Raw genomic sequence first — 14,643 nt, forward strand, 5'->3', positions numbered from 1 at the left:
TTTGTTCTGAAAACATGTCACAGGTTTTAGAAAAATGTGTCTTCTATGGTTGTGATTCCCCCCCCCCAACCTTTAATTTCTGAAATTGTATACTTTACTAACTCTTGAAATACTGCTCTCCTTTGTCTTTTTGTTAGTAACTCGGGGGTGTCTGATTTCTCTTTCTTCTGGGATAATAAACCTTGTCAAATAGACCAGAGGTGAAGTTTATGTTCTGTCCTTTGAGACTGGTGATCCTAGGAAAGCACCTATTGTTTTGTCAGGATGCAGTTATTCAATTTCTGGATAAATCAGGCTAAAGGTGAACTTCATGCATCACTTCTGTTTCCTTTTTTTTTTTTTTTTTTTCTTCAGCATTTTAGCACATTTTTAGAAATGGAAGTGCTGATGTGAGTTATTTAATTGTGTGCCAGATGTTTTGCTGTTTGCAGATGCTCTCTGTGAAATGCTTTGCTTTTAGGTCAGGAAAGAGGGGAAGAGAATTTGCTGCTTATGAAAATTGGAAAAAAAAGAAAAATGGGTAGGAGATATACACATTTTATGTAAGTCTACAGCATGCTGTAGCCATAGTTGGAGACAAAAACTGAACAAGAGTCAAATCTGAGTAGTTAACGGACTGGACTTCTCCAGACACAACTGAAGTCCACAGGAATGTTTTTGGGGATTGGCTGGGAGCAGAGTTAGGTCTCAAGTTGCAGAGTCCACACTTTGACTGTGATTAGTCTGGATTTTTGACCTTTCACTAGATTTTAGTAGTGAGAAGAACATATTGAGAGTAGAGCTGGAGACTTGTCTGTGTGGACTGAGGAAGCAAGTAAGGGGGTTTATTGTACATTTGGGAAATAATCAATAAAAAACTGCTTCTAAAAACTTGTCAGTGTGTGGTAATCATAGCAGTAAAAGTTGTATTTGTGATTACAGTATTAGACTGTTTACTTTTATGACTGTTATTTACACTATCACAACAATTTAAAAGCCACAACTGTCAAAAAAAAAAATAATAATGAGGATATTCAAATAGAGTTTCCACAGTCACATAACAAAATGTTGGACAAGTGCTCTCAAGTCTTTTTTGTTCAGTGACATTCTGAAGTCCTGTCTGAAATAAACAGGATGTCATCAAATCTATCAAGTCCTCACAGAATAGGTTTCCTTAAGGTAAAGGGCATTGTGGACTTCAGCTAGTAAGAATAGTAGCACAGTAAACATCTCTTAAGAAAACACGTTTTTGGTCTGTAAAAATACAAAAGCATGCTATGGATTCTGATTATTAAAAAAAAAAAAAATGTCCACCTTGATGAACATGCTCATCTTTCTAGCCCCTTCATGTCTTATGCTAAAGAACTCTGTGAGCCTGTTTTCACATACTGGTTGTTTATGATAATTCTGTGTAAAAAGCATTTGCTTTGTAGGTAGAGCATAGAACATGAATCTTTCATTATTATATGCACCTAGGAACTAAATGGGTGACTTCATTTTTAGGAAGATTATGGCAGTGTCTTTGTCTAAATAATCACATCTGACTAAAATTGGTGGATTTATTAATAAAAGCAATGTACATAAGAAACACAGACATGATAGATTGAAATAAACAGGGTGTTTATGGGAAGGCAGCAGTAAATACAGTGTCTTAGATACTCAGCAGCTCTTTGAAGGTATTGCTGGACATATGGGTAGAGTGATCTAGTTGAGGTCATCTGCCTGGGCTTCCAAAACTTTTATTAGGATTTCTCACCAAAAAGTCATAAAGAAAGTAAGTTGTCCAGGCCTAAGAGGAATGGTGCCTGAGCATTGCTACATAATTAACGTAGTCAACAGAAGGAGTAACTAGTCTGTTTTTCTGGTGTGCATGTGCTGGGGCCAGTGGTACTCGTCATACTCACAAACGATCAGGGAAATCTGCTAAAAATAAACAGCAAGGTGTTAGTTTGCTAATCATACTAAGCTATTTAGAGTAATGAAAAGAACAAATAAGGAGCTATATTTTCAAGCAGCATATGGTTAATCAGTGGAATTTACTGTTGGGGATGTTGTAAACACTGAAAACTGAAATAGTAGAGATGCCAAGCTTGAATGCTGGAAACTGCAGAAATTGATGAGGAAAATAACACTACATGATTGCCTTGTTCTTCCATAGGCCTCTGCTTTAGACATAGTTAGAAGTAGGGCTCTCTGCTGGATGGACTGATTTATTCTGGCTGTTCTTACACATTTTTTCATTGATTTGTAGCATGTTAGAGCCAAAAGCTATACAGAGCATGATATATTGTGAAGTATAGTTTTGTCCATCACTATAATAGGCTTTCACATGTGTGCTGGTCAGAGCACTTGTGTGTATAGGAAGTTAGCTCAGATTACATTATCATCATGAGAATTGCTTGCTGAGGTCACACTTGTGAGTTCAGGAACCATGCAAACTACTCCGATATAGAGTTCACCTGAGATGCATTTGAATCACTAGACTTACCCAGTTAGTTAAGATCACACCTGCATTCGAATATGTCAAACCAGTGTACCAAATGACTAATAGGAAGATGATCCTGGTCTAATTTGGCATTTCATGGGATCATCCTTCTCTTCCCAAAACTTACTCGTGCCCCCACAAATGGGGATCACTGCACTTTGATACATAACAAACAGACAAACCAGCACATCCACCTAACAATCTAATATATGGTGACTTATCCAAAGTGCTCAAACCAAGCAAATCTGTGTTTGTAAATTGAACACTGCCATTCTGACCAGATAGAGTTATGTTTGCCTCGTTATTTCTTGTTAGTGCTGCTGCAAGTGGAAACTGTGCTGCTGGGCTAGCTGAAATCCTTCACTGTGATGTTGGTAGTGGGGAGGAGAAGGGGAAAGGCCTTGAAAGTGGATAATGATAAAAACCTCAAAGATTTCTAACCCTATCAGAAAGAATTAGTGAAGATTTCAGAGGGTGAGAATGGGATGTGGTAGTGATTCCCATGCTCTGTTTTTGTTTTTTCAAACGCTTCTGTTATAATGGAAGGTGTCCTTGCAGACGTGGGCTAAAGACTAGGGTAACATGCTGTACTGGAATAAAGACAAGCTAGAATGCATTTATTTTGAATAGAAAAATACACATTCTCAGTTAACAGACATATTTCTTTAAGGCTTGATTTCAGTTAAGAGATGGACCTCTTTAAGGCTTGTCTACTTTCATGAGCATGTGTTTGCATGTAAGCCCACCCCAACTTGTAAGGATTGTGAAATGATGGAGCCAAACTCTTACTGCTTGTGTCAGATGGCACCAGGGACAGCAGTCACAGACTGTGTCTCGGCAGCTTCAGGCTGGACACCAGGAAAAACTGTATTGTGTGGGCAGTTTGTGCTGCACTAGAAGGAGGGCAGAGATCATGGGGTCTGCTGTTCTGGGTTTCAGGACTCAGCAGGGTGAGGTCCAAGGTCCCAGCTGACTGTGGTTGGCAATTGTTCTGTGATGAGGAGGACGATGGATGCTATAGTCTCTAGAGATGACTTCCAACCAAGTTTGCTGCAGTTCTCTGACTCGTGTCAAGGTAAAATCCTCTCTGCAACTTGAGCAATGCTGCCTCAACAAGGAGCCTCCCTTAACCAAGGTGGAAACAGCTGCCTAAGATGGTTGTCATCCAGTGTCATGGCTGAAACCTGCCTGTGGGGCTCCTTGCCTCTCACTGATGCTGCCTCTGCCAGCAAGAACAGCATCACAAGAGGGGATGGTGATATCAAATGCTGGACCTGACAAAACTGCAGGGATTAAACTTTCTAGTGCAGACATAATGAGGTAGCATGTGAAACAGCCACAGTGGTGCATGCTAGTGTTACCACAAATGGTCTTTTTAGTGCTGGGCCTGCATTTATTCTCAGGACTATGAGTGTTGTTAGCTTAAAACTACAGATGCAATTTAAGGGTAGGGAAAAAAGAGCCATGGGATGTGCTGGGGATTTGGTGAAGGCAGTTTTGGGAGAAACTGAAGGATCAGAAGAAAAGTGTTTTGTCTTTCCAGTCATAACTTTTCAAATGCGTTCTTCTTGAAGAATAAGCATGAGGTTTCGGCACCACAGAGTAGAGAAGACTACCTCATTGCCTCCCCATCAACGAAACTCCAGTGTTAAATCTTCCAGCTGTAATAGCAGATACCAAAATTTGGCCCTATCCATGCAGTACTGCCCCATCTTAGTGGGGAAGATGAGGGGCAGAGGGGATTTAAAAAGGAAGGGATTTAGAAGTATTTTAGTGTGAAGAAAATATTTATAGCATTTATGTATTGCATGTGGGTAAATCTATCAAGACAATCTGAAACCTTAAGAGAAATAGGAATAGGATATTTTGCAATAAGTTATATTTTTATGGTAACAATCTTTTGGGACAGCAGTAGAAAACTGGTTTTCCTTGCCAGTAATCCATTACTGAAAAGCAAAATGCAATTAAAGAGTGCTCTGTTAGCTATTATTTTCAAATATATTGTTTAATATTACAAATGCATTTATAACATATCATGCTTGACTTGAATGCCCCACTTTGTGTTCTCAGCCCAGCAAATGTCTTTTCCATCAGGTTTCTGTAGTGAATACCACACTTTTATTGAGCCTCTCTGTAGCTACTTGTTTAGAGGCTGAACTGCATCTGTTTCCTCAAGATGTGCAGGGGGAAACTCTGAAGCATGTGTTTTGTGGAAGATTTTCAAGGCTAGAGAAGCCTAATCTATTCCTATGGTACTCTATATGGGCGGAAAGCACTCTGGTCTTTTAGGAAGAACCGAAATGTGCTGAGAGAACAGAGTCCACGGGAACACAAATCTGGTTGTGGCCTAATGCCTCAGACTGGTATTCAGGTAACTGTCTACAAAGGCAACAGCAGTGACCGAAATCTGATCAGGCTTCAAGGGGAGCCAAGTGAAAACCACAGAGAATACATCTGAGTGACGGTAAGGGTGTCTGAAAAAACAGACTTTCTTCCAGCTATAATAAACGAACCAGCTAAAAGACCAGAGCAGAATGGGTGGTGGCTTCCCTGTGAGATGCAGGTAGGAAGGAAATCCTGTATGACTGTGTAAATACACTGACAGCCCATGTGCTGCAATGAGTGGTGCAGCTGTACTGAAAACAAACAGCAGCAGAAGAAAGATGATGTTGCGGCATGACAGGTAGCTGCAATGTTCCAGCGTGAGCTGTGCACATGTTATGTAAATCAAGTTGTAAGGATAAGGGCTGTGAGCTCCCTTGGATAGAATACGCTGTAATAAATATTGCTATTCCTGAGAAGGTTCCAGGAGGAAGTCTGTCTTCCATATATTTATGTGACATGAGGTTATCCTTCATCTGTCATTCGAAACCGCATTACTCACTCGTTGGAATGCTTTTGCTCATGTGTTTGGGTGGTTGTAATATGCAGCTTTCTTTTATGTATAGGTTTTAGAGCACCCTTAGGTGTTCTAGCTGGTTATTAGATTCAAATTTACCTTCTTTCCCTAGAGATTGGTTGGGGTTCCTGTCTGTACTTCTGCAAATTGTTTGTTTTGGAGAAGGCAAATTGGAAGCAAAAGTTGTTGAAAGCCAAAGGGGCAACAGGTGCATTTGCAGAGATTTGCAAGGTTTTACAATTTTTTTATATTTTGCATTGGAGTCAAAGCTTTCATAAGTTTTCTTGTGCAATGGAATTGTTGAGAAACATCCTTTTCCAGTTGAAAGGTCAGGCTTGTGACTTGGGCCATCTTCTGCCAGTCCTTCTGGAATTAGCCAGAAGACGGACAAAAAAGCAGTCTGTCAAACTTCTTCAGGTTTGAAATGTTTCCATTTTAATAAAATGGTGATTAATGGGGAAAAAAAAAAAAAAAAAAAAAAAAGGTATTTTCCAGTTATCTTCTGGTCAGCTCTACAGAAGCATTTTTTCCCTTCAAATAAATTCTTTCTGTGACCTGCTAAAAGATTAACATATTTTCTGCCAGTACTTTTGTTTCTATGATCTGTTTTGTCCTATGCATGTGTCTGCTTGATAGGCAGGTTAACAATTCAGTGTGATCTTTTGGCGTGTAACCTCAAAGTTAAAAAACACCTGCATCACCACCCCATGGTCCTGCACACTCTGAGCTTTAAACTCATTTTCATTGCTTCCTTTACAATGCACCAAATTACTTTGAAATAGCATTAAACTACACTATAATGAGTTTATAAGCATATGATTATTAGTGAATAAAAATAAATTTCATTTAGCTATGCAACCCATAGCTAGTCATGTGGTTGTTTTGCAAATAGACACAACAAAGAGTCTGTTCATGGACCTACTAAAATGTGTGGAAAGACTCCCTGTAGTTCACTAAGCACACGATCAGACATTAAGCACCTGGATTTGAAAAATGAAGTTTTTTCAGCAGTTTCATATTGGCTTGTCAAAATATTGCAGAACCCTGACTGAAGGAATCCAGAAGTCATAGATAAAAACATGTGTTATGACAGCTTCGTCCAATTTGCTTTTCACCAGCACAAGATGTAACAGCAGAGACCATAGTAGAGTACAGTAACAATGCAGATAGTCAATGCTTTCTGAAGGAAGGAGCACTACCATCAAATGTTGATCAGAAAGATCAAAGGTGTTTTGAGTGTATCTCATGAATATGGTAGGGTTTCAAATAAATAAATAAATAAAGGCTTTCACTGATCATAGACTTTGTAAACCCGTGGAGCAAAGCTGCAAGCTTGTGGTTTAACGTGGGAAGCAAAGCTGTTTCATAAATTTGACCAGGCTCACGCCTCAGCACTTATCTTCCTTTGATCACACAACAGGAATTTGTTTCCAGAGAGGCCTCACGTTTCATGGCCTGCCCGTTGCGGTTTTATGCCCCTGAAGTGCATCTTAACAAAACAGTCGTGATGAGGAAAAACAATATCCTTTCATTTGGAGCTTAATTACATGCTCTGATAATATCTATTTTTCCCTTCCTCTTCATTCATAGCAGATGAAGAATTTGTTTTCGCTTACTTTATCTTTCATTGAACGAACACTTCTTTAAAAATATTTTTGACATTCTGTTTACCCTAGACAGGCTACCCTAAATAACATAGCTAATCAGATGGAGCTAATTTGCTGCCTTACAAAGAACAAAAGAAAAATGAGCAAATGCTCTGGTTTAGCATGCCTAGTGCTAGTAAAGTGCCATGAGCTTTCAGTCTGGACCATGTGTATATAAAGCTGTGTACACTGGTGTCAATATTCCTGACTTCTGGAATGCAAATATGGAGCCATGACCAATCCCATTGCAGTCATGTGCAGCCCATAGGTTACTAGGTTATACCCAAGTACTGCCCCAACTCCAGGTCTTTTAAAGTATCAAAAGAGTTCAGACAGAAGAGGAAAACATTGAAAAGGGGGTTATGAGTAGGTTGCTGTCAGTTTTCTCAAAATTATGCTGTTTCTAACTGTGATGTAAGTAATTTTGCAAATTATAGGGTAGTTTAATGCTTTTTCAAAGTAATTTGGTGCATTGTAAAGGAAGCAATGAAAATGTTTATAGCATTTTGTGTATATTAGGACATTTGTAATTCTATTTGGAAGTAAGTCTATTTGGTGAATCCAGGAAGAAGATATTTGATTTCTAATTTACTTTAACTTTCATTTATCTTTTGCCTACAGACAGTTGCTAGTGAATTGAATGCTGCATTTGCAAGGCACATGGAAAATTTTGTTGTAGCATATCCAGGGTCTGATTTGTAGTTTCCTGAAAGGACTACCCAGTAGAGCCAGCAATTAATCAGGATGTAGTACAAGTTGCAGTGGGAGCATCGTCTCAGGAACAAGTGAATGTTTCCCCTGTTGAAGGTGAACGGGAATAAAGGAATGGAGTTTTGGTTTCCATCTGGTTATTTGCACTCAGCGCTTCATAAATCTCTCCCCAAATAAATAAGTCCAGTTTGATAGCAGTGGGCAGTCCTCTTCCTTTTGAACATGTGGTGATTAAACCCATGTGGATGGTAATAGAGCCATCAAGTGACAAGCTGTAACAAACATCAATAGTCTGCATCTAATACAAGAATACAGATTTCCAGTCTATTTTTTTAAGAACAGGGTACTGATTGACAGTCAGGGGTACTGCACAAGCCAGTCTTATAACTTCTTAAATGCTATTCTGTGCAGGTTTTTTGTTTGTTTGTTTGTTAAGAATCACTTGACTATATCCCCTGGAACAGGATTTTGTTGTTTGTTAAACCAGATCCTAAAGAGATGAGTTTTTTGCATTACATAAAATGATCATTGAACTAATGTGCAACCTGGCCTTCCTTGTGAACAGCCCAATATCAGTATTTTATGGACCTAAGATAGTTCAAGTTGTCATATTTTTTCCTACTCTAGCAACCAAAGTATAAAACTAACAAAACAACAGCTTAACCTCTAGCAGAGTTGTCATATGTGATCGGCCTCCAGAGGAGGAAGTCCTTGATACGGTACAGACCACAATGAAAGCAGATGCACCATTGTTTCATTGTTTTGGATTTGCAGAGTATTTCTTGACTGATAAATACATGCATACACACATACTTCTGTTGCATAGCTATATGAAGTTTTTCGTAGTATATCCTTCAAGTACGAAATCTGATAAGGCTGAGTTTCATTGCAGGTCACCAGGTAATCACTTTGCTGGTTCTGCATGAACTATTGGGTTGAAATAGAGGAAATATGCTGATGTAGGTTGATGCTGCTTATAGTGTTTGACATTTAGATATAACTTATTTTTGGCATATTAGACCTGCTCCTACAAAACAAATTTCCTAAAATAACAAGCTGGTGCTGCTTCTAACTTGTCATATCTAATTAGCTGCCTTTTATTGATCTCTGAAGGTAACTGGTAGAAGGGGGCACTGATCTCTTTCTTCCTCATCAAGGCTCAGCTGAGTATGTTTTTTAAATTACATACTGCACCCCATCATCCCCTGAATAAAGGCAAACAATCAGACCTGCCTCATCAGCTTTTAATAGGACTACTGTGGAGGGCATAATTTTTATTGTAAATATGTGGTTTGCTTGATGAATTTAATTTTCTAGTTCCTGGAAACAACAAAGTTTCTTGTTACAAAATGCTATTTGTTTCGTTCTCAAATTTCACTTCCTCTCCAAGATCTTTGGACATCAATCTTCTATTTTAGCATTGCTCTTCCAGTATTTAAAAAAAAAACAGGGGAAATATATATATTTTTTCCACATCAGGCTAGTGTATGCAACTCCAGCTACGTGTCGTACCATTTATCTTCTAAATTTGTTTCTGCCACTAGTAACTAACTTTTGTTTGTGTTCTAACCTTAGGCACATACACTCACGCATGTGAGGATAACTGTCTCAGGAGCACAGTATCATTTGTTTAAAGGACACGGCTTGTGGCTATAAAAGATGTTAGTTTGTATGTATGTCTGCAAGGGTGAAAGATTAGATTAGAGGTTCTGTAGATGTTGTGCTTGATCTTGCTTTCATGTGACAGTTTCACAAACCAGGGTAGCTGCATTCAATCCAAAAGCTGCTCCCCAGAGTAAACACTGTGAAAAAGGACTTGGTTCCTTCAAAGTTGACTCTTCAGTTCTGTTTATAAAGGGCTTTGAACAGCTGGGTGCAATTGAAATTACTGATAATAGTAGAAGAAAGGCAACAGATTTCTGCATCATGGTAAGATAAAGGGTATTTTTACGTGGATGTTGTGCCCTGCTCTGTACTTTCTACTTTGAAGACTATAGAGCTGGCAGTTATGTCTATTGTGTAATTATGGGGAATTTGTGTGAAGAAATGATGTTCGAGGAAGAAAGGACAATTCCCAGAGAAGCTTTCAAAATACAGTAACTGGCTGTAAATTGAAATCACTCTGTTTCAATTCCAGAATGAGAGGAAAAAGGGGTTCCTAGAGTTTTTTTTCTGTTGTTTACTACTCAAATACATTCTTTATATATATATATGAAAGTAACGTATAGGAAAGGTTGAAAAGTTAACACTCTGTGCTGTATTCCGCAATTGTGATGTGTATAGGACCTCAACAGCTAGAGGGGCAGCTCCGCCCCACAAGGGAACAGGCACAAGCAGTTCTACCTCCTTGGCTGTGGGCTCCCTGCAGTAGGTTTTTTTTTTTTTTTTTTTTTTATTCTGGCCATTCAGTCCCCTCCTGTGGGGAAACATTGGCATGTTGTTATTCTGCCCTCATAGGGTACAATCTCTGGTGCAGTGTTAATCCCAAACTGTACTCCATTGACACGAGCTCTGGGCTGCTCCTCAAATTCTCCCTTGAGTTTGTCCCATCTCCTCATGGTACTTCATACTACTCAAAGCAGACTAGAAAGCCAGGTTTTCAGCTTGGGAAGTAGAACAGGTCATTAATGAAACGATCTGGTGGGCCCAGAGCTAGCTTGCCATGGTGGGCTTAGTGCATCTTAGCTAGGCCGCAGTCATTGGCTGTACGAGGTCTCTTAGTGCATGTGGTGGCTTAGGCTTCAATGCGAGGAGGGGAAGGCAGCAGTTCAACTAACACAGGATAAACCCTGGTATCCCAAGTGTTTGCCTAAGTCCTTAACCTAGATTGCCTTCAAGCTTTGCAGAGAGAATTGACCTTGAATACACATGTGAGACTGCGACAGTGTAATGCACAGGCAGTATAAAATCCAATAGCTCTGCTCCCTGTGGGATTGCTTAAAAGTTTTGCGTAGTCTGGGATTATTTATGGGGCTTCTACCTCTTTGTTTTGCTCTGGGTCTTCAAATGAATTCCCAGAAGATGAGCTGAGGGTTTCAGCTTTTCATTGGCTTTTGGGGTTTAAGTGTTTGCAAAGCTCAACTGATCCTGCGGCCTATGATAAAACCCCAGAAGGAGAAAGGTTTTCAGGGTTAATATTAGGAGTTTGTGAGGGCAAAATACACATTCAGTATCACAGTAACTGTGAAGACCAGCTGCAATGCTGGTTGCTGATGGTAGAAATCAGTCTATTTGGATCTGTCACAGACTGATGCTGTTCACTCACACCTTTTACTGGTTTAAAGGAAAGAGATGGGACTTCTTTCTTCAGCAGTGTACCTTTATCTGATGGAGATGGAGGACAGGTTAAACTTCAGTTGTCTGGAGCCTTTTTACCCTGATGAAGTCTAACTGTCCCCAACTGTAGCTTCCACTGGCCATTGGGCAATAGCAGGGATTTACCCTTGCAGATGCAGATCTTCTGTAAGGAAAGGCTCCTAAGATTAAAGGGAAGTTGATGATCCAGGCTAACAGGCTAAGTGCAACCCTGTTGCATTCCTTGCACTGTGTATGATATGCACAAGCTAAGGGGAAGTGCTAAATAATGCTTTGGTTTTATATATATATATATATATATATATATATATATATATATATATATATATATATAAAATAAGTCTTTCAAGTACAGGAAATAGAGAAATATGTCCCTGTGTGCCTTTTGGAATGCAGATTATGTCTCCCTTGACCCACGTTAATAAAAACACCAGCATCTTGGGGGGCGGAGAAATGAAAATTGCAGATCTCTTCTGTTAGCGTTTCCCAGCTGGTCTTTATTCACTCGCTGACCATAACACAAGGAAGTGGCACAGGAATTAACAAAGAATGTTAATGTGTGTTAAAAAGCTATTTGATTTATGCTGGAACTTTAAAATTGTTTCCTCTTCTTTTTTTTTTTTTTTTTTACTAAAAAAGATAATGTTGAAGATTTCTTTTTATGTTTGATTCATAGTACCATCGCAAGTAAACTTTAAAACTATAGCAGAGTTTATCTTCTGCGTAGCATAAACTTGGAGCCTGATTTTCAGAACTGTTTTTTTTTACCTGCAAGTCTAGCTCATGTGAATGAAAGTTGCATTTAGTACTTCTGAATGTCAAATTTATTTCCCTTTCCATGCAAAAATTGATAGTCTGACATATTTTGTGTGCTTGTATGCATGTGCATACAAATATGGTTGCCTAAATTTAATATCTCTACAGTCTAACCAGAGCTTTTACCTATTTTATTATTAATGCATATTACCTGATGTCATGGGTGGTGTTATTCTTTCCAATTTAGTGATTGTCTTGATTATTTTCCATCTTTTCTATCACTTCTGTTTTTAGAGCATGTTTTTATTTTTAACCTGCCTTCCTTGCTGTGAGGAGGGTGATGAGTGCTGTGGTGAGGATGCTGGCTGCTGTATCGTTCTCATACAATGAAATGTAAACCAGAAGCCATTGCTTGATTCCGTTCCTTAAATTATTTGACATACCTTGTCAAGACCACAAGTGGCTCTAGTTTGTTTTCTTCTTTCTGGCGGGTGACAACAGCTTTTCAGTGACACATTGGAGTTGTCAGTGAGGCTGCTGTAGGTGTAGCAGCTGCCGGCACAGGCTGGCACCAGGCTGGCAGCAGAGCTGCTCCCACGCCGCAGCAGGCTGTCTGCATCCATGACGTTGTGCCCTCGAGCAGCAAAGGGGGCCCGGGAGCTCCCCTGCAAGCAGGGAGATTCCTAATCCTTTTCTTACAGCAAGTGAACCTGATTCATTCCAGATGTACATGGATTTAATGACTTGGAAAGCTACTCTTAAAATGGGACTTACAGCACAATCTCCTATAGCCTTTTAGAGGAAGATCTGAACTCCTTTGCCAGCCTAAAATCAGTGAGATTTTTAAGAGTTTAACAGGGTGTGAGTTTTTGTGTAGAAGCTTTAATCAGGGAGCAACTAGTATGCTCTCAGAAAGTGGGTTTTCCTTTTCTGCTGAGGAAAACATTGTTATAAACATTGTCTTAGGTGCGATGCACTTCTAACAGATGAGTGATAGGTTTGTAAAGGAGTAACACAACATAATGGTGTTTATTTTAATGTTATTTTTGTGGGATTACTTTTAAGTAGGATTTCATTCTGAATATTTGTTTTATTGTTCAGTAGGAAAGACAGTAATCATGATCATATTTAAATTAAATCTTAAAGTACTGCTGCCACCAATTCAGAGTGGATTCTTTCCTCCTTTGCATATTGTTCTTTTAATTATAAATAAGTTACTGTAGAAGGGAAAGAAGTAGTGGCAATGTCCATGTTAAATAGTAATAGCTGGACACAAATGTGTAGTGTGCGTTGCATATGGTATCAACCTGGCATAAGATAAATATCTTGTAACACCTCTTTGCTTACAGAAGTGATACTTCCAGATTTTGCTAATGGGTTTGAAAGATGCTGATTTACTTTTTGAAGTGATAATGCGAAATGAGATTATAAAGTTAATGACAAATAATTTGTAGTTGTAAGTGGTTGTTTTTATTTCTTGTCTTACAATTATGTACTTGTGATTATTAGCAAATCCCAGCAGATAGTTTTTGTATATCTTCATAATTTGTCAGCTTTTCTACAGTGAATGTTGATGTTGGGGCCAAAAGGTTAAATGCTTCCACGTACTCTCACATAGTTTTCCCATTAATTTGGTGCATAAGAAACAACCACTCCAAATATTTTGACCTCTCAAGCTAGTTTTTTAGTGGATTCTGTACAGTGTACACATTTGCCAATGTTTACTTGCACTGATAGCTGATGGCAAGAATACACCATAACATTTAGAAAGCAAAGTGTCCAGTTATAGGTAGGATTGGTGGTGTCTGCGGTTGAGTGTAAGTAGGAGAAATCAGAAATGTTTCCTGGAGATTTATATCTGCCTCATAAGAACCTGTCACTGAACTGTAAGCCATAATTTTGGGCAATATATGAAGATCATCATAAATTAAATAAGTTCAGGAAACAAATATGCTATAAATATTATGTGCATTATGTGGAAAAGTTGTGCTCACAATCCACAAGCATCAGCTTTAAAGCCTGAGTCTAGACCATCTTGCTCTGCACTTCCCACACATCAGAGCCTCTGATTGTTTCATTACATCCCTTTGGAAATCCATGTCTGGAAAACTGAAAAACTCCTTGGCAAATGCAGAGAGACAGAACCCAGTGAGATCTGCCTTTGGAGGTTTGGTAGGGCTACAGCTGGCAGAGGATGCTGAAGGGTTTATAAGTGCCACATCCTTGGAATCCCTGTATTTAAGCAGATGCTGTGGCTGCAGCACCACGAGGAGGGCTGCCTTAAACACAACTCGTGTCCGGCACCCCAGCCACTTTCAGACAGTTGCTGCTATGCAAAGAATCAGCATGTGCCAATGTGCCTCTCCCTGATGCAGCCATTCCCTCATGGCAATAGGGTGAATGGTGGTGGGCTGCGTGGTCAGCTTTGGGTTTCTCCGTGCTGATGCTTGCTGCACTGTGCTTGTGTGCTGTGCAACAGCATCTGGCAGGGTGGTGGTGTGATGATGCCTTTTCTCAGAAGATCCTCCTTTATACTTCTGGGCTCATTGTCCCTCTGAGGAAATGACAGAGCATCTCTCTGCTATGTGCCTCCAGGACTCTGTCCTTTTTTGACCAGCTGCTTGGTGTTCTCCCTGTGAAGCTCCCTCCATTTCTCCAGGGTATATGAATGGTTTTACATTATACTCATGGTAACCACAACCAGTTAGATATGTTGGCTATTTTTTAATTTATACCTGGTATATTCCATAATATCTTTTACTGTGTTTTTGTTCCTAGATCTGCAAACCTGTGCATTGTTACTATATATTTTTCTGTGATCTTAAGCCTACATTCTTACTTGTTAGCTCATC

At 39.3% G+C, this 14,643-nt stretch overlaps 1 protein-coding gene across 2 annotated transcripts in view; it reads left to right on the forward strand.

The window, feature by feature from the left end:
- The window catches only part of ITGA9 (integrin subunit alpha 9), a 216,740-nt gene that overhangs the window by 126,447 nt on the left and 75,650 nt on the right, over positions 1 to 14,643 (forward strand). The window lies entirely within an intron of this gene.

The sequence above is a fragment of the Aythya fuligula genome, chromosome 2 (assembly GCF_009819795.1).
Source record: "Aythya fuligula isolate bAytFul2 chromosome 2, bAytFul2.pri, whole genome shotgun sequence".
NCBI lineage: Eukaryota > Metazoa > Chordata > Aves > Anseriformes > Anatidae > Aythya > Aythya fuligula.